General features: G+C 37.2%; 1 protein-coding gene and 1 pseudogene across 10 annotated transcripts in view; one reads left to right on the top strand and one right to left on the bottom strand.

Moving 5' to 3' along the window:
• Positions 1-26167, top strand: part of Ctnna2 (catenin alpha 2) — a 1179603-nt gene that overhangs the window by 760850 nt on the left and 392586 nt on the right. The window lies entirely within an intron of this gene.
• On the bottom strand, positions 6011-16292 carry LOC106009355 (regulator of nonsense transcripts 3A pseudogene; annotated as a pseudogene).

Below are 26167 nucleotides of genomic sequence, written 5' to 3'. Positions count from 1 at the left end.
ACAATATATTAAGTAGAGTGAGCATATTGTACAGTAGATCTTTTATACTCATTCCTCTTGTCTTACTGAAGTTTTTTTTTAATCCTTTAACCAATATCTCCCCACCCCCAACTCTCAATCATCCTAGCCCCTGGTAACCACCATTCTTCCCTCTACTTCTAGGAGATCAGTGTTTTTAGATTTCATATATAAATGAGATTTTGTGGTATTTGTCTTTCTGTGGCTGACTTATTTTACTTAACAGAATGCCCTCATGCTTCATCCATGTTATCAAAAATGACAAAATCTCACTTTTTATGCCTGAATAGTATTCTATTAAGTATATATACTACATTTTCCCCCCATTCTTTCACTTATGGACTCTCAGGTTGATTCTGAATCTTGACTACTATAAATAATACAAAAATAAACTTAAGAATGCACATATCTCTCTGTCATACTAATTTCAGTTTTTGGATGTGTATCTAGTAGTAAGTTAGATTCTATTGTTGTTCCACTTTTACTTTTTTGAGGATTCCCCCCCACTGTTTTACATAATAGCTATCCTAATGCACATTCCAATCAAAAGAGTGCAAGTGTTCCCTTTACTCTGCATCCATATCAGGTCCTGTTATCTTGGATCTTTTTAATAATAGCCATTCTTACTGATATGAGATGATATTCCATTGTTATTATAATTTTTTGCCTCCCTCATTATTAGTGATGTTGAGCTTTTTTTCATCTATTGTTCATTTGTATGTCTTTGGAGAAATATTTATCCAGGTTCTTTGCTGAATCAGATTTGCTATTGTTTGTGCTTTTTGTGTATTTTGGATAGTAATCGCTTGTCAGATAAACAATTTGCAAATATTTTCTTCCATTCTGTAGGTTTTCTCTTTATTCTACTCATTGTTTTCTTTGCTGGGTGAAGCTTTCTGGTTTAATGTAATCCCAAGTGTCTATTTTTGCTTTTTTTCCTATGCTTTTAAGTTCATATCCAAAACATCATTGGAAGACAAATATCATGGAATTTTCACCAATTTTTTTACTAGCAGTTTTATATTTTCAGGCCTTACATATAGCTCTTTGATCCATTTTGAGTCGATTTTCATATATGGTGAGAAGGATCTAATTTCTTTCACTTCTGCATGTGGATATCCAGTTCTCCCAATTTTTGACTTATTTTACTGCACCATCCTTTCTCCAGTATATGTTCTTCAGTCCAATGTTAAGAATCAGTTGGCTGCAGTGGTGCCGTCCTACCTGGCAAGTAAGCAAGCAAGAAAAGAAAGAAAGAAAGAAAGAAAGAAAGAAAGAAAGAAAGAAAGAAAGAAAGAAAGAAAGAAAGAAAGAAAGAAAGAAAGAAAGAAAAAGAATTAGCTGTAAATACAACACAGAATTTGGACTTTTGGAGAGGATATCCTGGTTTACCGTTTTTATGCCAGTACCATGATGTTTTGGTTACTGTGGCACTGTAGTATATTTTGACATCAGGTGTTATAATGCCCATAGCTTTGTTTTGGCTTTTTGCTTGTGTTTTTTTCTCAAGATTTCTTAGGCTGCTCAGTCTCTGGTGGTTCTTTACAAATTTTAGGAATTTTTTTCTAATTTCTAAGAAAAATACTACTGGTTAAATGTAATAACAAATTCAGGAAAGTTGCATGATGCAAAATCAGTAAATAAAAATTAAGAACGCTAATATCCACTAAACCTGAGCTGCCTGAAAAAGAAATCAGGAGTCACATTTACAATAGCTACAAAAGATAAAATACTTAGGAACTGATTTCAACAAGGAGGTAAAAGATCTTTACACTGAAAACTATAAAGCATTACTAAAAGAAATTGAGAAAGATATAAATAAATGGTAAGATATTCATTGTTAAAATTCCCATGCTACCCAAAGTGATATTCAGATTAAATAAGATCTGATATACAGATCCTTATGAAAATAATAGAAGTATTTCTCTAACAGTTTTTTTGTGTGTGACATCTTTAAGGTTTTCTACATTGTATGTGTCACATTTATTGTCTTTCATGTCTTGAACCATCCTTACAATCCTGAAATGAATCCCAACTGAACATGTTGAATCATCTTTTTAATGTGCAGTTGATTTTGATTTGTTAAAATTTTGTTGGGGATTTTTGCATAAATGGTCATCAGACTCATTGGCCTGTGGCTTTCTTTATTGATAGTGTCTTTGCCTTCCTTTAGTATCAGGGTGATACTAACCTTGTAAAATGAGCATGGAATTATTTGCTGTCCTGCAAATTTTTAAAAGATTTTGAGAAAAATTTCTACTTGCTTTTTAAATGTTTGGTAAAAACTAGCCATCAAGCCCTGGACTTTTCTTGCATGGGAGACTTTTTACTGATTCAATCTTCTTACCCATTATTTATCTATTAAGACATTCTATTTTTTTTTAATTAGTCAATCTTGGGAAGTTGTATACATCAAGGTATTTATCCAGTTTTTCCAGGCTATCCAGTTTGTTGGTATATAATTGTTCATAGTAGACGTGTATGAACCTTTGTGTTTCCACTGGGTCAGTTACGGTGCCTCTTTTTTTTGAATTCTGAATTTATTTATTTGAGGCTTTTCTTTTAATAAAAATATAGCTAAAGATTTGTCAATTTTATCCTTAAAAAATCTCTTAGCTTTGGAAGTCTTTTCTATAGTCTTTCTAATCCCTCATATTTATTTCTACTCTAATATTTATTATTTACCTTTATCTACAATTTGGGCCTAGTTTTTTTTTTTTTTTCCTTTTTTTTCCCTAGTTCCTTATGATGCATTTTTTTTTCTTCTTTTTATCATGAAGCTATTTACTACTATAAACTTGCTTCTTAGAATTGCTTTTACTATCCCCCATAGGTTTTGGTCTGTTGTATTTTATTATTTACCCCCACACATTTTTTTCCATTTTAATTTTTCATTAAACTATTGGTTGATAAGGAGCATACTGTTTAATTTCAATTTCTTTGAATTTTCTGAAATTCCTCCTGTTAATGATTTCTAATATTATATTTCTGTGGTCAGAAAAGAGACTTGATATGATTTCAGTCTCTTTAATTTCTTAGGACTTGTTTTGTTGTGTATAATTTAACCTGAAAAATATTCCATGTGTACTTGAGAAGAATGTGTATTTATTAGGCATCTGTTGGATGGACTGTTCTATGTTTCTATTAGGTCCATCTGATCTAGAGTGCAGTTTAAGGCCAATATTTCCTGATTGATTTTCTTTCTGGATGATCTGTCCATTGCTGACAGTGAAATGTTGCAATCACCTAGTATTATAGTATTGTCTATATCTCCTTTTAGATCCATTAATATTTGCTTTATATATTACGTGTTCCAGTATTGGATGCATATATTATTATAGTTACTATATCCTCTCCTTGAACTGACCCCTCTGTCATTATATACAATAATAAAATAATAACTTTATTTGTCACTTTTTACAATTTTTTAAAAATTTAAAGTCTATTTTATTTGCTATAGGTTTAGCTACACGTTTTCTCCTTTGGAGTCCATTAATATGAAATATCTTATTCCGCCCCTTCACTTAAAATCCACATGTTCATTCTTAAGGTAAAATGAGCCTCTCATAGGTGATATAGCAGCATTTTAAAGAAACTGCAGTGCTTTTAAACCAACTTATCTTTACATGGGGCATTCACATGAATTATTCAAGATAACAGATAATTATTGACAGATCCAGAGCTAGAACTGAGGCCTGCAAACTTCTCAGCCAAGATTCCTCCCCCATAATACTGTGCAAAACAAACGTGTAGAATGAGACAAATGCATTAGTATATTCTTTATAGAGTAGTTAATAATCATTATTATCCCATATTGAGCACATACTGTGGACCTGCCACTTTTCTAAGACATGGAAATAATATAACTTAATCATCAACAGCAAACTGTTATCATTATTATCTTCATTTTTTAAAAGAAATAAACAGTAGACCTGATAGTTGACTCAAATTTATACTTGTGGTAACTCAGAGGTTGGGAATTCAGGTTTAGATTGATTCTAATGTACATATTTTTACCTTTAACCTTCAGCCATCTGTCAATGTCTTTTCATGTTACACATAGTTGTGATCCTTGTGCATACAGTGTTGAGGGCTTGTTTTCACCAAGTATCCTGTGTTATGAGAAACCATAGCACACTTTTTATTAAATTTTATATCATCATTTTTATCTTTTTTAATATTACTTCATCTTATTTCCTCTTGTCTGTTTCTTTGTATTTCCTTGATGTTTTCTTTCTGTTCTTTCCCTACATCTTCTGTTTCATTTCTCTTATTTTCTGAAGCTATTCATAACTTGTATTAGATTAATTATCAATGACAGGAATGGAACCATGTTCTAGCCCCTCTTCCATGTATTTAAGACTGGATGATTTGTTTCTTTTCATCTTTCCTCATCCCTTTTAATGTCTGTGGGTTTTTTCTTCTTTTTCTAAAAATAAACTTCATTCTTTACTATTAATGTGTTAAAAAGATCAAGCAGATCTACTTAACACTCCACGTTAGTCTCTGACATGGGCTTAGTTTAAAAGACAGGAAGAATAGAGAGCAAACTGCTTGGGTTCTGAATGGCATGACCCCCAGAGCCCAAGATAAACACTATCCCTGCTTCTCAGGCTAAGACACTAAAATGAGAGTTCAGCACAAAGGGGAACAGAAACTCCCCAGTGTTCCCTTCCTGGCCAGGTGTAGGGCAAAATGAAGCCCTCAATGGCTGCACTATGGTTCAGGCTATGGGGATTTATTTCTGGTGGACATTAAGTCCAAGTTAGCTTTACCCTGCACAGGAGACCAATTCCATCTCCCTTCATCATCCTTCCCAAGCTACCATGGGAGCCCAAGTGAGCCCGCCAGGAACCCTATGGGTAGGTCTGCTGTCTTTCTCTAAGATATTCCACTCACCTTGCCTATTCCTGGGATTTGTGTGAAGCCCTATCATGTTGCCATCAGGGGCTCAAAGACATATGCATAGCCTCCCACCATGTGAAGGGTATTGTGTCCCCAGATGGAGATACAGTCTGATCCTGAAAACACCCCTTGCCAGGCCTTATGGAAGCATTTACTCCACAGTGCCTTGCTGCTGCCATGACAAGACCAGTCAGGCAGGAGGAGTCCTGTGGACCCCACTTAGAGGTATGGAGGCACCCAAACCACCCACAGCTGTTCAAACACAGAGGTGGGTGAAAGAGACGTGGTCATGTGAACATGACTGTTTCCTGTGGTTAATGGAGACTGTGGGTCACCAGTGAAGGCCAGAAGGCTCTCCTAGCCTTTCCTGGACAAGTTAACAATGAACATCATCCATGCATAGCAATCAGGATGGGTCTGAAGGAAGTCAGGGAGGGTTGAGAGGGTCACACTGTGTTCTCCTTCATTCTACATTCTTAGGATGCCACAATCATGTAGAGGACAGACATAACTCCCAGTATGAAAACTGGCCCCAAGAGTAATGGCACCATCCATACTCTGGGAAAATGTGAGCAGACAAAAGTAAACTTCAAACTTTGGAAATAAAATCTATTGGCCTGGTTCAGTGGGGCCCCTGCACTGTGTTCCCACCTGAGCAGAACAGGCTTTAAGCACTTGAGGTCAATAACAAAGAAGAAGGATCCACAGGATGTTATATTTTCCTTACTAAATTAAAGGTAGATGTTATAATCTCATTCACAAGTAGGCTATAAAATTCTAGCTTTATACTAAATAAATTACTCTTCTTGGTGAGAAACAACTTGGGTCTCTGAGAGCAGGTGATGGCAGGTTTACCCCGGGGCTGCCTCCAGGCTTGGGGTACACTGCATGAGCAAGAATGCCCCAAGAGACACTGGCCTTTGAAGTGGCACAGAAACTGTCAGAGGCCACGTGGGTGATTGAGTCAGGGCACAATCCTGGACCTCGACACACCTAGACAGATTCCTATCTGATTTATTAAAAGAATTTATTTGGAAATAGTGGTTATGAGCCTGCACAGTGCCCACTCAGGGTGCAGACAATTGGATTATAGGGCCCTAGTTCCTGTGCATTCCCTTCTGGGTGCTAGGCTGCAGGCACCCTCCTGCTCCCTGGCAGGGCTCTCTGCTGTCCCCACAGGGATGCCCCTGTCCTGGATCTCCTTCTTCCTTCTGTTTTGGTGAATCCCCCTCCCCCATCTCCGCCAATCTTCATTCCTTCTAGGAAACCTGTCAAACTCAGAGTGACCACTGTGCTTTCTTCCATCATCTGAGTGGCATTCTGGTGTTTCAGGTCCTTGGATTCTTCTCTCCATGTCCCTCTGCTCTTTGTCATTATCATCTTGTAACTTTTCCCTGTGCATCCCTATTGGGCTCTCTGAAGGCCTGGCTCTCACGAAGGTGCAGGAGGCACAGGTTTCCTGTTTTCCATCTGCAGTGCTGACTTCCTCACCTCTTTCTGTTTTTCTGTGTCTGGTTCCTCTTTCTTTTCTGGTTTCTCAAGAAGCTTTATCCTCACTTCTGTCTCAACAATTGTCTTTTGTTCATCTGCCTCTTTCCTCCTGCATCTTTCTTCTCCTCATCTTTTTCTTTTTTCTTCCTCCTGCAAGCATTTCTTTTCTAATTCCCTCCTCCTTCATTCTTCTCACTTCTCTTCTCGAATTTTCTGCTTTTCTAATTTTTTGTTTTAATATATTCCAAAAGAGGTGTAGTTCTTCTAGCAACAAGTTCACTTGTCTTTGCCTCTGTCTTTCCCAGGAGAGTTTTGGGATTGGCATTGGTTCTCTTTTTTCATGCTGGAAGTTTCTGAAAACTGTTTATACTCTGGATCATATTCAGTGCTCCTCATCTTGGCATCTCTCTTCTTCAGCTTCCTCTTGACTATCTTCTGGAACTGGGGAAACTCTACCACTGCAGGATACTCCAGGCCTTTACTGCTCATAAAGAAATGGCCATCAAAATGATCTCTGAACAGAAGGATATCATTAGGATTCCTGAAATTAAAGAATGCTCGTGAGTATAGATGAGGATAAAGGCTGCTCCTCCAGCTGCTCCTTTGTGAGGCTGGTGGGGCAGCCTTCGCAAGACCTGGGGCAAAACAGGCTAGTCACCCAGTCCACCTTGCACCTAGAGTCTGTTTTTAACTTGATCTTAAAACAACTTTACAGTTAGATTATTCTGACCCATGATACACACACACACACACACACACACACACACACACACACACACATATTTTTAGGTTGATGGGGAGAGAGAGAGAGAGAGAGAGAGAGAGAATTTCATGTAATGCATCTTGTAAGGAGTTTGTGACATACTAAATTGGAATGACTTATAAGGAATCCAAATGGAGATGCCCAGGAAGCCAGTAACTCAGGGATTAAGTTCAGCATGTAGACATATCTCTTTAAGAATTATTAACACATTCCCCCAAGCAGGTTTCAGGGATTTTCCAGGGAATAAGTATATAGATGATGTTACAGCTTGGTTATAAACCCCCCCACACACAAATGCTCATATATCCAGAGGCGTGGATCTTAAAAGGTGATTAGATCACAAATTCCATTGATGAGTTCATAAATGAATGGGGTGTTGAGAGATGGCCTACTTGGAGGAAGTAGGTTACAGGGGGAATAGTCTGGAAGGGTATGCTTTTGTTCCTTGCTCATTTTTCTCACTCTCTCTGGGGCTTGCATGCTGTGAGGAGAGGGAGCTGTTCTGCTCCACTATAAACTCCCTACCATGATACCCTGCCTCACCAAATGCCCTGAAGTGGTGGTCAAATGAGTCTTAAGAGAGGTCATTTATCTGATCTCCTGAATGTTACTGTTGCTATCCTGACAATTTCTGTATTTTTTAGTCATGAAAAATGAGAATGTAATATATATCACCTTTTCTTATTTCATTGTTAGTGTTTCTTCCCATTTATTCATGAACAATTTTAAGCAAGTCCTGGTTATATTGATTCTGGGGTTATTAGAACTTACATCTCAGTATCTGTCTTGTTTGTGAACCAATTGTGTCTAGTACCTGGTATGTTCCTTAAGCTTTACATCTTGGTTTATTTTTCAAATGTAATTTTTAAATTGATAGTAATTTTTACAACAATGTAGTCAGTACCACTGCAGCAGTTTGCTCAAATATTTCAAGGACTTGATATTCATTCCTCTTTGGTGTTCTATAACTCAATCTCTGTCCTCTGTTCAAAGTATCTCCAACTTCCCCTTTTGAAAAAATGGAAAACTCTGAGGACAGTAGATTCTACTGAATGTGATCACATTCTGCAAGGAAAACCCAGCAAGCCTCAATGCTCTTCCTGTCAAACCAGTTAGAAGCTCTCCCATTACATTATAAAGAAAGTTAACCAAAGTCTTACTTTCTACAGATGAGTCACTTTGTCCTAGGATTACCCAACTTCTTCTGGTCCAACTGGCTGTATCTCCTTTGTTACTGAATGACTTTTTTAAATTTCTAAACTCTTGGAAGAGAGAGACACAGACAGATGATAGTAAAAGTTTCTTTAGGCTCTGCATGAATCTCCTTACTTAAGAAATCTCACACTACCTGAAAACTGAAGAATCATTCAAGCTAATGGGTTTTTCTGTTTCTAGTGAGAATAGCCAAAATTGGCAAGAAAATTCCTTTCACATTTTTAAAGCCTTATTTTATTAATAAACTTATAAGCACCCGGAGGGAAGCTCCCCTGCCTCCATCCCAGGCTCCTAGGGCAGAGAAGCTCAGCTGGTCCCGGCACCCAGAAGGAAGCTCCCTGCCTCCATCCCAGGCTCCTAGGGCAGAGAAGGTGAGCCACGTGGGCTCCAGAAGCACCTCCTTCCATGGAAATGAGAAGACACTTAAACAAGTCTCAAAAACAGACTTCTGAATCACCTACAGCAACCCCAAAGGGAAACGAGATGGAACAATCTGATACTCAACCACCTGGACTCTCTGAACTGGCAACAAAAGAGGATCTGGGAAAAATGAAATCAGAAATAATTTCTCAGATAACAGCAAAGATTTGCTCATGGTGCAAGACATGACTAATAAATCTAGAGAGGACACAGATTTAAAAAATAGAGGATCTGAGGAACATGATGGAATCCCAACATAGGAAACAAATGGAATCCATAAAACAGATACAAACAGATTTCCAAGAGATTAAAAACTCCATCGAAAGTCTGCGCAGCAGAATGAACCAATGTGAAGATAGGATTTCACATATAGAAGATAAGATTGCAATTAGTGAGGAGGAAAAGAAAAATTGCTTTAAAATTGTAAGGGAACATGAGAAATCAATCTAGCAGCTGCTAGAGGATGCAAAGAAGAATAACATAAGACTGATTGGAGTCAATGAAGAAAGAGGAGAGAGTGCAGATGACGTACTGTTCGCAGAGGTGATGGCAGAAAACTTCCCAAGGAGGGGAAAAGAACTTGACATACAGATAAGTGAGGCATATAGGACTCCAGCTAGACTTAATCAAAAAAAAATCTACACATAGGCATATAATAGTTAGGATTCCAGAAATCCAACAGAAGAACAAAATTCTACAAGCAGTGAGAGAAAAGAAACAAATCTCATACAAAGGAAAGCCCATCAGAATCACAGCAGACTTCTCAATGCAAACCCTCAAGGCAAGAAGAGCTAGGAGTGATGTATTTCAAGCCCTAAAGGAAAACAGCCTCCAACCCAGATTGATGTACCCTGCAAAACTATCTTTCAAAATTGATGGAAAAATAAGATACTTTCATGATAAAGAGCACCTCAGGAACTTCATGAGTACCAAACCAGCACTCCAAAAATTTTAGACAATACCCTAGGAAAAGACAATGAGGATCATAACCCCAGGAAACCCAGCAGAATGAATCCATTGGGTGTGACAAATTAAATGCAAAGGGGGAGAATCCAAGAAAAAGAAAAAGTCATGACAAGGCTTTTAAAACTTTGAACTTCATCTCCCTAATGAGTGTATAATTCAATCTTATTATTGTACTGATTAGTATTTTTCTGATTCTAGAGTTGCACACCTTTCCTTGTGCTATACTGGCTATTTATCATCTTCTTATGTCTACATTTTAATTGGGTTGTCTATTAATGAGCTGTAAGAGTTCTTTATATATTTTGGTCATAGGTTATATGCATTGTAAATATAATCTGTTTAAAGACTACTTTTCATTTTAAAGATGTCATCTAAAATTCTCAATTTTGATGGAATCTCATTTATCAATTTGTTTCTTTTATATATCATGTTTTTCATATCCTGGGTAGTTCTTGCCTACCCTAAATTCATAAACATTTTCCCTTATAATTTCTTCTTAAAGTTTTATACTTTTAGGCTTTCATATTTAGTTCATAGATCCCTTCAAGTTATTTTCATGTGTGGAAATAAAGGGTTGAGGTTAATTTTTTATATACGGATACCAGGTGTTCTAGTGTCGTTTGCTGAAAACACTATCTCTTCCTCAGCTCTTGAATTGAGTTTATATTCTATAAAATGCTAATGTTAAATAATCTTTCAAAACTCAGTGGACCATATATGTGTGGTTCTATTTCTAGATTATCTGTTTTATTCAAATGATCTATATGTCTTTCCTTATACCAACACTGCCTTGATTACTGTAGCTTTAGAAGAAGTCTTAAAATTAGGTACTAAATGTCTTACAACACTGTTTTTGTTTTTGTTTTTAACTTTTCTAGGTCCTTTGCATTCCTACATAACTTTTAAATTTCAATATCCAATTCTTCTTTTATAGCAAGTATACACAGACCTCAATTTTTATATATACCTTGTGTTTTCTAATCCTGCTAAATTCAAATACAAGTTCTAGGGGCTCCTAGAGATTTCTTAGTATTTTCTCTGTAGATGATCATTTCATCTACATATAAAGATTTTGCTTCTGCCATTCCAATCCTATCTTAGTTGTGTCATTTTATTGCCAAACTATTTTGGTGGGGACTAGGTTTCAAAGTTTAATGGACAGATAAAGAGTAAGCATATCTGCCCTTGTTCCCCACCTTAAGGAGAAAGCATTGTATCTTCTCCATTTATATAAGGCATTCTCGCTGAAAGTATGGAGTACATGTCTTTAATCTGTTGAGAAGTTTCTGTTTTACTTCTAGGCTCCTGATAGCTTTTACCATGAGCAGCTGTGGAATTTAGTCCAATACTTTTTCTCCAACTAGTGATAGGATCATATGACTTTTTCCTTTCCTCTGTTAAAATGATGACTTTTGGGGGTGGATCTTCCATTGCTGAACCAACACTGCCATCCCTATAACAAGACCACTTTCTACATCCTGCCAGATCTGACTTCTAATAGTTTGTTTTGTTAAACAAATTTCTATCTATCTTCATACTTTTTTCTTCTATTATCTTTATCCAGTTTTAGGATTAGCACAATGTTGAGTTCCTAAAATGAGGGGAGAAGTGTTCCTTCTTTTTTCTGCTTTAATTGTTTGATATAATTTATCAGTTAAAATGTTTATGAGCCTGCTGTTTTCATATAGGTAGGTTTTCAAGCTAGGAATATACTTTCTTTAATAGGTGCTATTCAAATTTTATATTTCCTCCAGAGTTAGTTTCATTAATTTGTCTTCCAAGGTACTTCTTAGAAGTTGTCAAATTTATTTCAAAAAAGATTTTTGTAATATGCTTTCTATATCCTTTTAAATTCTGTAAAATCTCTGGTAATGTCTCCTAGATCTTAATATTGTAATTTAAAAAATGTATAACTGATATTGTGTAACAGGAAGAAAAGGTCTAAAAGAGCAGGGGAATTGTGAGGAGTAGGGGAAGAGAAAAAAGGGAAAGGAAAAAATATGAGAAGAGGAAAAAAAATGGAAACAAGGTCTTTGCAAATAGGGAAGGGTGGAGGGGTGAAGGGAGGGCAAGGGAAGGGGAAAAAAATAAGAACCAAGTTACTCATGTAAAGGTACAAGATCCCAATGATGAATGTAACTGTATTTTATACCGAAAATGTACCAATAAACTTAATGGGGAAAAAAAATAAAATAAACTTACAGATAAAATGTCAACATTTTAAATGACTGCAATTTTGGTCTTTTTAATTAATTTTCCATAAAAAAATTGATTTACTCCACACCATTGCTTTCAATTTATTAGAATTTGTTTGTGTAATAAACAAACTTAGAAAATTTCTTGAATTAGTTCCTCTGGGAATCTTCCCTCTTTATTATAATACTTAAAATATCCCACTATCCCTCCAATTGTTTCTGCAGCTCTTGAACAGAAAGGACTAAGTGTGATGGCATTTTGTTTTGTTCTTTTTTTCCCTGTGAATACCTAAAAAGAAAAAAAAAACCCTAGGCATAGGAGTTACTCAATAAATGTTTTCAGGATTACAAATCTCTGAAAAGGGGATAGTTTTAAGAAGATATTTTAAATACCTGCCCATTTCACCAGATACCTAGCTCTTTTTTGTTTAGAGCTACCATTTTCCCTTTGCTTTGTGAGGTATTAGCTGGACTCCGCTTTGTAAGTCTTAGTTCTTTAGAAATTCAAAGTTCTTGGCTCAGCCTCTTGGGTTGCCTTTTACGGGAGCAGTAAATTTGATCACCATCAGGGGCTGTTAAACAACATACAGTGATAAAAATACCTTCCTTTGCTGACATTAGGTGTTTTCTAAAATAGCTAGATAAATTCTGGTCAACAGAAACTCTTTGTGATTTCAAAAATCAGAAAGTGAACTGTTGACATAGATCTAAGCAGCTGGAAAGTAAATGACCCTGTAGTTGCTCAGAAATATGTCCTATGAGCTTTTACACATGACTGGTGGTTGACTGTTCCTTCACTCTGTGATATTATAATAGAAGTTATGCAAGCTTATGAGGTTACAAGAGGGCTTGTAGGAGGCAACTTGTTTGCAAGGTGATGTATCTGCAGTAGGCATAATTAGTAGGGTGGGTGGGAGTGGTAAGTTGGTGACTTAAAAGAAGAGAGAGCTGTTTTTTTCACTTATCAAATTCTTAGGAACAGAAATATTCATGATATTGGTTGGTATAATAAAGAAGCCCTGCCTATAAAATAAGGCCTGGCTATACTAGCTGCTGATTCATTTCTCTTTTTCCTTTCATTTTCTACTTTAATCCTGCATAGAGTTGCAAAATTAATTTCCTCAAACTATACTTTTCCATAGTCATTTTTCAATCATCTGTTAAGTTCAACTTAGACCATAAGAAGTAGAAAAGTACATTAAACTGAAAGTGTAGAAGACAGTTGTCTGGTATCTCCTTTTGTCTACTAAGCAAAGTAAACTTGAGCAAGTTGTATAACCTCTGTAGGGCCATTGGCTCTTATGAATTTGCACTATTTATCTAAGTAAATGTATTCAGAGATCTCAAATCATTTTCAAGCCCTGCTATTCCTTTAGATTCAGTTTTTCCAGACTGGCTTCCTATTAGTTCCCCCAAAAAGTATGCATAGGTTCATCCTTTTGTGCCTGACTAGTTATTAAACTAACTTTTGAATCTTTTGGGTAGAGCTTGAGATTTCTAGTTCTGTGGTCCTTCTCAGCTTGCGTACCATTCATCTTCCCTACCTTGCAGGCCCAGAAAGGATTTGAATCTGACTGCTCATCTATTTTTCTTTCTTTCTTTCTTTCTTTCTTTCTTTCTTTCTTTCTTTCTTTCTTTCCTTCTTTCTTTCCTTCTTTCTCTCTCTTTCCTTCCTTCTTTCTTTCTTCTTTTCCTTCCCTCCCCCTTCCTCTCTTCCTCACTTCCTAACTTCCTTTCTTGCACTGAATCAGTTTTAATGTGTATATCCCTCCATCTCTCCTACTTTCCAGTCCTCTTTCTTCAGTGTTTTTTCTTTACAGCCTTTCTCAAATAATACTTCTTCTTTCAGTATTTCATCCAAAATCATGCATTTCCGTACACAGTGTAAGAATGATGTATTCTGAGAGTATCACTGTAGATTGAACTTAATAAAAGATTTTACTGGTAATTAAGAGTTGCAGTCTTCTAGTCCCAAATCTGCCACTACAGCATGGCTCTTAGCTTCTTTTAGGCTTATTATTCTACTTTTGAATCATGACTTGGAGATGGGGTGGAGAAGGTAGAAAGTATAAATGAGGAACTAAGCCTGGGGGAAGATTAAAAAATATTAAAAACTTAGGTTAATAACAGAAGCATCTAGTTATTTCTTTTTAAGTAATTTGCATGCCAAACCAAATATGCTTTCCAGTTGAATTCAAATCCTAGTCCACTTATATGCAGACTGAATTCAGTGGCTTGTATGCTACCATTCAATTCTGAGTCAGTTTTCGAGTATCTGTTCAATACTGGCCGTCTCTCAGCTGGGATATTTTATTATATGGGTGCTTCCATGTTTCTTTATAAGGTTTTCCTTCAACTCCTTCATCTGTCTTGACTCTTGACTCCTACATATCATGTGCAAGCCCTGATAACACCTACCACATGCTTCTGCCCACATTGCTTCTCAGAAAAGGCTTGCTGAAATTTGCATTGAAGATGACTAGAGAGGTGGAAAACACTCTTAAAAATTAAAAGAAAAACAAAAAAGGAAAAGATGGAGGCAAAATATTTGAAACAGAAGAAGAGGGCAATGTAAGTGAGAAATCAAGGACTTTGATGCATGGTAGGACACAGATTTCCAGATGAGGCAGCAATAATTTCACCCAGTGATTTGCAAAATGTGAAACCTTGGAAGCACACAGAGGAGCATGTTTTTACTGCTTTAGCATTTTAATGTGTTGGGAAAGTTGTGTATTCTAATATGTGTTAGAAAAATACTGATTTTTCTAGGCTGGGGTTGTATCTCAGTAGTAGAGCAGGTTCTTAGCATGAGCAAGGCCCTGGGTTTCATCCACAGCATTGAAGAGGAAGGAAGGAAGGAGACAGAGAAGGAAGGAAAAAGGAAAGAAAGGAAGAGGGAGAGACAGAGGAAGGAGGGATAAAGAAGGAAGAAAAGAAAAAATGGTGATTCTCCATATACATAACTAGTGGGCTTTCTTTATTAAATTTAGAAAAGTAATATTAAATAGTAGAATAGGTAGTATATGGATTTAAGAAAAATTATAATGGTATTCACAGTACACAATGGTGACTCTCAGGATTCATGGCCTGACCTGGCTTGGGAACCCAAGAAAGCCTGTACTAAAGCCCAATAAAGCTCTTATCCTAGTTAATTTCATTAGGGAGAGCAGTGTTCTTCCCCAACAGAGGTGACCTATATCACAAAGATGTAAGTGATGGTGCCTTTCTGGAAGAAGAATGAATTCCACAATGATGTATGCAGAAAACATATCCAAGACTTCTTCAATTGTGCTTTGAAGACTCAAGAAGCCCAATGGGAGACTCTGGGAGTTTATCTCCTCCCAAGAAAGTCAATAAGTTTTTGCAGAGGTTTCCCAGGCCAACCTCAGCAGAGCTAAAAATGGAGAAGCATTTTCAGTGATTGAACTTTCACTTATGAGAACTATATAGAGGCATTTTAAAGTCATTTGTACTGCCATGACATCTTGTGAAGGGTAAAATGAGGCAAAACACACTTTTTTTGTTCTTTGAGTTCATGGTCTGGATGGAAATTATGCTTTATGTTGACATAGAATCTAAGAGAGAAAAAAGGTGGTATTCACATTATGAGGTATGGGAGAATTTCTTAGATTTTTCTACCTTTTTATTTGTTTTTGTTTTTTGAGACAGAGTCCCACTATATAATTCAGGGTGGCCTTGAACTCACTATGTAGCCTAGGCCGGCCTCAAACTTCTAGTGATCCTTCTGCCTCAGCCTCCCAAGTAGTGGGATTATAAGCATGTGCCACCATGCCCCGCTTTCTTTGTTTTTTCAAAGGAGGAAATCGACTTGGCAGAGATCACGCAGTGAGTAGTCAGCAGAGCAGAACTGGGCTAAATCTCAGATGTAGTAGACAGAGCCTGGGTACCAGGTGCTGTTACTCACCATGAATTGGACAGGTTTCATATCGTTTCTCTTACTCTGCAGTTTGTGTGGAAACTGGATATAATGAGCCCAAGCTTCTAGGGTTGTCTTGATCATGTCCTGGGACATGAGCTGGTTCTGACACGATGAAAGATTCATGTGTCTCTCATCCCAACGGGGCTCCCACCAGTTTTGCTGTGTCACAAATTAGTTTTCTTTCCACTGGCCTGGGTTTGATCTGACTTCCCAGTCCTTTCATGGTTAGCAGAAAATTTAAATACATCTCACATCAGTGTTGCCCTTTCCAAATAATTTCAGTCACTCTATCAATTGAAATCCTCACATGAACCCAGGGAGTAAAGAACAAAAAGTGTTATTATCTGCATGTCCTACATAACGACGACGAATGCTCCATGGTTATACCATGATTCAATAAAGGCTGTGGTTCCTTTCTCACAGCTGACTGTTGTTTTCTCTCTTTTGCCTTCAGAAAGAAAGAAAAATACAGACTGATCTCAATGAGGCATAATTGCCAGTCTTCCCTCCCGTATTTATATTTTATGATGCTGATTTCTTTCAAATTTATTTCTGAGCCTCGTCTGTATGAATTGGCTCAGGAGATAAATGACTAACTTGTTTAGAAGAGAAAATTTGTCCATCAAGCTCCTGTGCCTTTCTTGAAATTCAATACTTCTAACCCCCTACTTTGTTTATTCATGTCTGAATAGAATGTCCCAAATTTCCCTGAGATAAAAATAATGCTTTTTTTTTTTTTTTTCTTTTGGTACCGGGGATCAAACTTGGGTCCTTGTGCTTCCACAGCAGGCGGTGAAACCACTGAGCTAAATCCCCGGCCCCATAAATAATGCTTTTAAAAGCGTACTACACTGAAAAACCAAGAGGTCTCACAGCTTAAGGAAAGAGTAAAAAGCTGGTTTGTTTAGGTAAAGTGTGAATGTAGGAGTATCTACACGCATGGGCACACACACACACACACACTACAAGTTGTATTTTACATTTATTGTCTCCCCTGTTGTGAGCAGGAAGAGCACACCACTGTCATTGTCCTTTAGCATATGAGAGAATCCTGACACTGTCTCACTCAAAAATGAAGTCTGTTCAGGACCACACCTTTCTACCACCCTTCTACTAACCAAGTAGAATGCTCTCTGAGCTGTAGATTCCTGCTCATGCCTGCTTTTTAAATATATTTGTGTCAGCAGTAATAGTGCTTTATTAAATGAAGCCATTTCAATGTGGATAGGGGATGAATTAAATATAGCGAGCTTTCTAATCACAGTGAGCCGGCACAGCCCTGCTATCTGCAGTTGGTTACCAGCCAGTCTCCCTTTATTAATGGGCTTCCTTAGCCAAAGGATGACATGTAGCATTTTCAGAAACCCATTAAAAGGCACAACCTATTGTTGCTGCTTTCAACCATCCGGTGTGAATTCAGTTGTTATCCTCTGCGGCAGGGGAAGTTCCTCTCAAGGATCTATGCGTGAGCTCTTTCTAGCCAGAACCACTCCCTCAGGAGTGCTGTATTTTTTCAGCCTCACATCCAGGCCCATTTGCTGATTGATGTTTTAGTGGTTCTTCTATAAAGCTTTCATCTCCATGCAAGCTGAGAAAGTTGTGACGCATCTGAATACAAAAGCCCCGAAAACTAGGAGAACACAGTGAAATAATAATAATAACAACAACAATAATAACCTCTCTTTGCCAGAACCATTTCAGGATCCTTCCAGAAACTCATTGGATCTTTGTTGCTAATGTATTTATCACTTCATCTTGGAGCAACCCCTATTTCTAGATAAAAAAACATACCACCTACTCAAATTTCCTCCTCCCAAGGGAAAGACTCACAGCATCCCTATGAAATGCTCATCTGGTGCATACCTGAACAATACCAGTAAAGAAGAATAACATAGATACTGAGGAGGACCAAGCCATCACTGGGAAGCTCAGGAATTTTAAAAGCATGCTTCTCTATTAAGCAGAAACTTCAAAATTCTCTGGAAGTCAAATAAAAGACAGGTTCCTGGAAAGTTGTGGGTGAATGGGTATTCCTCAAGTGGAGCTACACTAGCGACATGAAGCAGACTTCTGAATTAAAAGCATCATTTGTTGGTCTCTCCTGAGCTTTCACTAGAAGCTCTTCTGTCCAGAATGCTCAGTTGATCCAAGGGGCAGGGGGTTCAATACCACAGACACTGAGGCTTCTTCTTTTTGTTTGTGGTGCTGGGGATAAAACCCAGGGCCTCACATATGCTAGGCAAGGGCCCTCCCAGTGAGCTAGATTCCCAAGTCTAATTCTTTATTTAGTATCTAGGATGTTTTTATTTTAACTGTGCCTATGAGTATGACCCAGAATGTCTTCTCTAGTTGAAGCTGACATATCATGTTTTGGAAAGTTCTGAGAAGTCAGAAACCCCATTAAAAGGACCTTGACTGTACCTGTCCATACCCCTTATTTTGATGCTGCACATCCTCTTCTCACCTACCCTTTCTGCTCCATGGTTCTGAGGTGTGCGGTAGTCACTGAACAAATATTAACCATGCAAGTATCTGTATATAAATACATAAAAATATATAAATATATAATACATAATAATTTAGAGTCAGATGTTTTAATTTTTATATTGACCCCGCCTGCATTCTCTGTGTTATCCTCAGCTCATCATTTAACTGATCTTTACAGTGGAGAATAAGGACACCTATCTAAGAGCATTGTCAAGGAGGCAAGTTTGGGGATGATACATGGTTATAAAGGGGACTTTTTAAAATGTGGAAAACCATGTGAATGTTAATGATTCTCTCACTGCTGTGAGAAATGGCAGAGAAGAAAAATGACTTTCATCCCATTTTGTGGCCTCAGTGTAGCCACTGTGATGAACACAGTTCAGGAAGATGCCAAAAGGTTGTACCTTCAAGGAGCTCCAATGACTGTGAGATTCATCATTCCACAGATGGTGAGTTACTGCACACAAGGCAGTGGAGTGTGAAACTACTCATGTGGATCTATCTTCTCCTTGAGCAGTCACTCTCTCAATTGCATTACAACTCTCCCTTTGGCACTCTGTCAGGGAGAAGCAATAACTGAACAAGACACCAGAGGTTAGTGTCCATGAACACAGAGATACTCATGGTGATATCCGTACCTTGACAGTCATCAATGCAATTTGCATTCTAAATTTATTTGTACACAGAAGGTAAAGAGAGCATCTTAAGAGTGAGTAATCCTATCTGTGGTTAAACTCAATATCACTGAATACAACTCTGAACGTTATACACTGACCAAGGTTAAGGACATTATATATACTGCAGACATCATAGACATGTATATTTATTATGAGAGATTTCCTAATGTGTTCTGTTTTAATAATCCAACATTTTATAACATGTTTCTAAAGGATGTAAAGCAAGGTGCTAGGGCTATGTAAAAGGAAATTACTATTACTATCCTCTGTGTAAGTTGTTCCTGCCTTAGACACAGTGACAGTCAATTCTTCTCAGAATGAAGTGAACAAAACTTCTTTTTAAAAATCTTCCAATCTTAAGAATCTTCAGATTATTTTTTGCACCCAAGAAGCTAGCAGCTGTTCCTAACTGAAAGCAAATTCATTATCTGAAAAGTCAACTTAATTTGTTCAACGTATATCTACAGAAGCCTGTGCTAAGGGAAGTAGAAGGCAAAGTCCCTGGACACACAGTAGTGCAAAGCCAAGTGCAGCACAGAGCTGTATCCATGATGTTACATGCTGGAAGTGGATGGTGAGGATGGTACAGAGGGGATAGTGTTTGCAAAGGAGAACTGAGGCAGGCTTGATGACACAGAGGAAGTCCTAGTGAATCCACTGTGAAAACAGACCACTTGAACTTGAAGCATTTTTCCATACAATTTTTTTCTGGCTGTATGTAGAAAGTGGTTTTATTATAGAGTTGGCAGTGTTGGTTCAGCATTGGAAGATCCACCCCCAAAAGTCATCATTTTAACAGAGGAAAGGAAAAAGCCATATGATCCTGTCACTAGTTGGAGAAAAAGTATTGGACTAAATTCTTCAGCTGTTCATGGTAAAAGCTATCAGGAGACTAGAAGTAGAACAGAACCTTCTCAACAGATAAAAGACATGTACTCCATACTTCCAGAAAAAATGCCTTATATGAATGGAGAAGATACAATGCTTTCTCCCTAAGGTGGGGAACAAGGGCAGATATGCCTACTCTTCATCAGTCCGTTAAACTTTGAAACATAGGCCCAAACCAAAATAGTCTGTCAATAAAAGGACCCAATTAGCATAGGATTGGCAAGGTAGAAGTAAAATCTTCATATGCAGATGAAATGATCATTGACAGAGAAAATACTAAGAAATCTCAAGGAGCCCCTTGAACTTGTATTTGAATTTAGCAGGATTAGAAAACACAAGGTATATATAAAAATTCAGGTCTATGTATACTTGCTATAAATGAAGAATTGGATATTGAAATTTAAAAGTGACGTAGGAGTACAGAGGACCTAGAAAAGTAAAAAGAAAAAAAAAACAGTGTTGGAAGACATTTAGTACCTAATTTTAAGACTTCTTCTAAAGCTACAGTAATCAAGGCAGTGTTGGTGTAAGGAAAGACATATAGATCATTTGAATAAAACAGAGAATCTAGAAATAGAACCACACATATATGGTCCACTGAGTTTTGAAAGATTATTTAACATTAACATTTTATAGAACAGAAACTCAATTCAAGAGCAGAGAAAAATACAGTGTTTTCAGCAAATGGCACTAGAACACCTGGTATCTGTATATAAAAAATTAATCTCAACCATTTATTTCCATACATAAAAATAACTTGAAAGGATCTATGAACCTAAATATGAAAGACTAAAACTATAAAACTTTAAGAAGAAATTATAAGGGAAAATGTTTATGAATTTAGGGTAGGCAAGAATTTCTTAGGATATAAAAAACATGATGTATAAAAGAAAAAATTTGATAAATGAGATTCCATCAAAATTTAGAATTTTAAATGACATCGTTAAGAAAATAAAAAGTAGTCCTTAAACAGACCATATTTATAATGCATATAGCCTATGACCAGAATATATAAAGAACTCTTACAGCTCCTTAATAGACAACCCAATTAAAAAGTAGACGCAAGAAGATGATAAATATCCAGTACAGCACAAGGAAAGGTGTGCAACACTAGAATCAGAAAAATACTAATCAGTACAATAACAAGATTGAATTATACACACATTAGGGAGATGAAGTTAAAAGTTTTAAAAGAACAAATGTCAGCTTAGATGTCAACCAGTTAGAACTTTCTAATACTGCTAATGTGAATGTAAAATGATAAAACCATTTTAGAAAACAATTTAGAAATTTCTGGTATTACTGTTAAGAACCAACAGTCTTGTTCCTAAGTTCTTACTTGAGAAGAATGAAAATACATGTTCACAATAGATTTGTACATACAAGTTGACTATTCCTTATCTGAAATTCTTGGGACCAGAGTGTTTCAGATTTTTGATTGAAATCCACTTGATTCTGCAAAGAGAATAGCTACTCCTGCTTTTTCTTTTCGGGTTCCTGTCGCATGGAGTATTGTTTTCCACCCTTTAACTTTCAGACTATGAGTTTCTTTTTGAATTAAATGTGTTACTGGTATGGAGCATATTGTTGGATCTTGCTTCTTGACCCATTCGGCTAGTCTATTTCTTTTGATTGGTGAATTGAGACCATTAACATTGATGGTTATTACTCATACATATTGACTTATCATTGTCATGACATTTCTGTTTGTTGGATTCTCCCCATTTGCATTTAATTTCTTCTTGCACCTGACGGATTCATTCTGCTGGGCTTCCTGGGGGTGTGATCCTCGTTGTCTTTTCCTAGGATATTGTCTAAAATTTTTGGCTTGCTGGTTTGGTATTCATGAAGTTCCTAAGGTACTCTTTGTCATGAAAGTATCCTATTTCTCCGCCAATTTTGAAAGATAATTATTCAGGGTACATCAATCTGGGTTGCAGGCTGTTTTCTTTTAGGGCTTGAAATACATCACTCCAAGCTCTTCTTGCCTTGAGGGTTTGCACTGAAAAGTCTGCTGTGATTCTGAGGGGCTTTCCTTTGTGATTTGTTTCTTTTCTCTCACTGCTTGTAGAATTTTGTTCTGTTGGGTTTCTGGAATCTTAAATATTATATGCCTATGTGCAGATTTTCTTTTGATCACAGCTACTTGGAGTCCTATATGCCTCCCTTATCTGTATGTCAAGTTCTTTTCACCTGCTTGGGAAGTTTTCTACCATCACTTCTGTGAACAGATTTTTGTGTCTTCTGCACTCTCTCCTGTTTCTTCATTGACTCCAATCAGTCTTACATTATTCTTTGCATCATCTAACAGCTGCTGGATTGATTTCTCGTGGTCCCTTACAATTTTAAAGAAATTTTCTTTTCCTGGTCACTAATTGCAATCTTATCTTCTATATCTGAAATTCTGTCCTCACATCGGTTCATTCTGCTGCATAGACTTTCAATGGAGTTTTTAATCTCCTGGAAATCTATTTATATTTGTTTTATGGTTCCATTTTTTTCTTGTTGGGATTCCATCATGTTCCTCAGCTCCTCTATTTTTATCTGTGTCCTCTCTAGATTTATTAATCATGTCTTGCATTATGGGCACAATCTCTGTTGTTATCTAAGAAATTATTTCTGATTTCATTTTCTCCAGATCCTCTTTTGTTGCCAGTTCAGGGAGTCCAGGTGGTTGAGTATGACAGTACTCCATCTCATTTCCCTTTGGGGTTGCTTTAGGTGATCTGGAAGTCTGGTTTTGAAACTTGTTTATGTGTCTTCTCATTTCAGTGGGTGGAAGGGGGGGAATGCTGCTGTAACCTGCACAGCTCACCACCTCTGTGCTTGCAGGGGTGGTACAGCATCTCAGAAGCCTCCTTTTCCATGCAGTTTTGAATGTCTGAGCACTGCTTGTATCGAAACATCTTCAGGGGTTCTGTCACAAGTCTCCAGGACATAACCTGAAGGGAAGGCAGGAGGCTTGTTAGTCACAACTCAGGGCTGAGATCTTTGCTGATAGAGCCTGGATTCCTCTACTGGAAAAGGAGCACATGTTGATTTTGACAGGACTGGCAAGGTGTTTGGCAGAAAGATCTCTGGTTTCCTCTTTTTACTCAGAAACAGTGGTATTGATAATGTTAGGAGTTCTAAATGCTCCTAACATTATCAGTAAATCTACTTCTATAAAGAAAGAGGTACCTATTTGAGAAACAGAACAATTCTTCCACTAATGTCTAGTTAGCAGTGTTATCAAGCTCCGGGACTAGAACTGGGTAGAATTGAGGGCTTCTGAAATCCTGTCCAGCCTTTGTGTTTGTCTAGGATATTCTATATTTGTTCCAAGTGTTTACCTCATAGCCCTGATTAAACTTTCTCCATTTAGGCAGGAATCTCAACTCCTGAATTTTGCATCTAGTAGTGCTGAGTTGCTGGGAGCTGCTACATAGCTTTCTGTAGATTGGATTAGCCCATTTGCAGACATCTTCCAATTAAGACATACCAAACTTTGATTCCATGCATTCCTCTGCTCATGAATGTCAGGTTTTTGAGAAGATTTGAGCACAGCACTAGGCCTAAAGGGAGATGGAACTGCAATGAGCCATGGCGCTTCTGAGATGTGCAGAACCAAACCTCCTGTAGTGCATCTGATCCGCCGTGGATGCTTGCCCAGCCCCTGATGAAGAGCAGTTTTGAGTGGCATCAGGCAGTGACCCTGTGCCTCCCTCTTCAGAATGGCCTTCCTTCCTGGCTCTGTGCCTCTCCCATGGTTCCTGCTCCATGAAGTTCTGTAGGTCCACCTCTTTCCCCTTGCCAGCAGATTCTCTGTGACTCTCACCAGGTGTTCCTGGGGCATACTGAAACCTTGTAATCTCTCTTGCTACAATTTTGTCTCAAAAAAGACAAATAATCTCCTTTTTAAACTTCAGCTCTCAGCATTGTGTAATACAAGAGGGATTAAGCTATGATATAAAAGATATGGGTTTCAGCCCTCCTTGTCTCATTCATCAATGTAGTTCCTTTATAATCATGTGCAAAGGATTTACTTTGTTCTGTTTACTAGTGTATTTCTTGTCTAAGTTGCAGAGCTGGTGGGAGCATTAAATGAGATCATGGCTGTGCAAATGAAAATTTAAAAAGCATGTTTTTTAATTTGAATATTAAAAGGCAAGTTTTATAACCTTGGACCACAGTAGCAATATGTGGGCAATAAAGATAAAGAATATTGCCAACTTGTGAGCCATTTCAATGTTCCAGGTACTCTGTTGAGGTCTTCTTACAGTTTATCTCTCTTAATGGTGGCAGCCATCCAGACAGTTTGGTGCCAGGGTTATTGCATTATTTTGCCACATTGTTATGGAGTCTTCCAGTAGTTAAAAATGTTCCCAGTTTTCCAACTGTCTCATCATTTCAATATTCAAATCTTGGTCTACTTCCAAGTCCACTCTCTTGACCATCGCACTATGCTATTCCTCAGTAATGTAGTAATTGTTAACAATAGTAAACATTGACATTGTCCCGAAAGCTGATGTTGTTCTATTAATCTGACATTGAAAAAAGATGACGGAGGGTCAGCTAATCATTGCATATTTTATAAAAAATTGTTAGTGGCACTGTTTCTCAAGGACTTAATATACAAGTATATCTCATTTACTGATGTCCGGGCTCTGTTTTTGCCTGGGGACTCAGGAATAAATTGGCTGGCATAGATTTTTTTCTAATCCTATGATTTCTGGTAAGTGTACAAAGTGGAAGCAACATCTGTTTATTTCCACTAATTAAAGGAATCTTATTCTTATTTGAGTTTTTTTGTTTGTTTGTTTGCTTTAGCATGGATCTTTAGAGTAATAGCCATAATCTTACATAAACCAATAAAATGAAGAAACACTAAGACTCAGGCATGAGCCAGAGGTTGGAAAATTTTAACCAGTTTCTGAGAATAGGAAAGACAAATCAAGCATGCATGAGACAAAAGAGCAGAGTCAATCTATATCACACTTTGCAATTAGCACCACATTTTTTAGTGGAGACACAAAGGGGATAAGAAAACAGGTTTCATTGATAATTGGTAATTGAATTAATCATTTAAAGACTCATGACTCCCCTTTTGAGTTGTGCCTTTTTTTGATCACCACCAAGGCATTCTTTCCAAAATATTTCAGTAGCATTCATTACCTGCCAGCCTCACTGCTGATGCTGTGAACCAATTGTCAATATCTGCCCTCCAGGAGCTGACAATTGTGCACACCTCCCCCCCCCCCCCTCAGTAACTGGTGGCATCACAATTACAATCAGACTATGCACATTTCCAAACATTTGCAATGTTTGCTTCTTGAGCCTCACTTGAATTGCTTGACTTTATGTTAACTATTCAAAGCAGGGGGCAATATTTGCTTTCCGGTTCATACATAAGTGTGGTTCTCCTCCAATAGTACATATGCCTATAGAGTTAGCAGAAAATTTTGATGTCCATTTTCTAATTTTATTTTCCTCATGCAGCAAATGTCAGTTCAGGTTTTACTGGTCAAACACACCTTATAATGGGCTTTGATAATTTAGCTCCCAGGAATGGCTTGGTTACAGAACTCCATAAAAGTTTATTGACTTCTGCTTGCTTGCTTACGTTGTAGGTTAGAATGTACCTCAGAAATTAGCTTCAGCCAGTTTAATGACTTCATTACAGAGCAGTTTGCGTGCTCTCAAGCACTTCCTAAAATATTTTTTAACATCAGTTTGTAGCTATTTTGAGCTCTTTCTCTGTAGTCAGAGAAGCAGATTTGGCTTGTTTAAATGGCCAAAATTAAAAAGAAAATCACTGCAGTAATATTCTGTACTGTCCAGGTCTCTTGAGACCTTCACTATTAATATGGTCATGGGTGATCATTTGAATATTCTAGAGACATACTCCAGTGCTATAAAGAGATCATTGTATTATTAGCTGTGATTTTTTCTAAGGGATAATAAATCGTGATTTAAAAATTTTATTTATGATTTATATAAAATGAAAGTTTTTGGAGTTGATGAATATTTATAGCCATTTATTAGTATGTATCCATTCTCAAATAAACTTGATTTTCTCTCTATCTAAATCCTGTGTTTTAGGAAGATTATTCACCCATTCCTGGTACCCTCTGATATGCTATTTCACATTACTACTGAACTTCCTAGTGCACTGTTTAGAAACACAGAATATATAGTAAGCTGAGTACTTGTTATTTTGTTA

Source organism: Heterocephalus glaber, unplaced genomic scaffold (genome assembly GCF_053883595.1).
Source record: "Heterocephalus glaber isolate CG9 unplaced genomic scaffold, H.glaber_assembly_v1.0 deba00000470, whole genome shotgun sequence".
NCBI classification, from domain to species: domain Eukaryota; kingdom Metazoa; phylum Chordata; class Mammalia; order Rodentia; family Bathyergidae; genus Heterocephalus; species Heterocephalus glaber.
The sequence above is the reverse complement of the archived record's forward strand: the minus strand, read 5'-3'. Positions and strand labels throughout refer to the sequence as shown.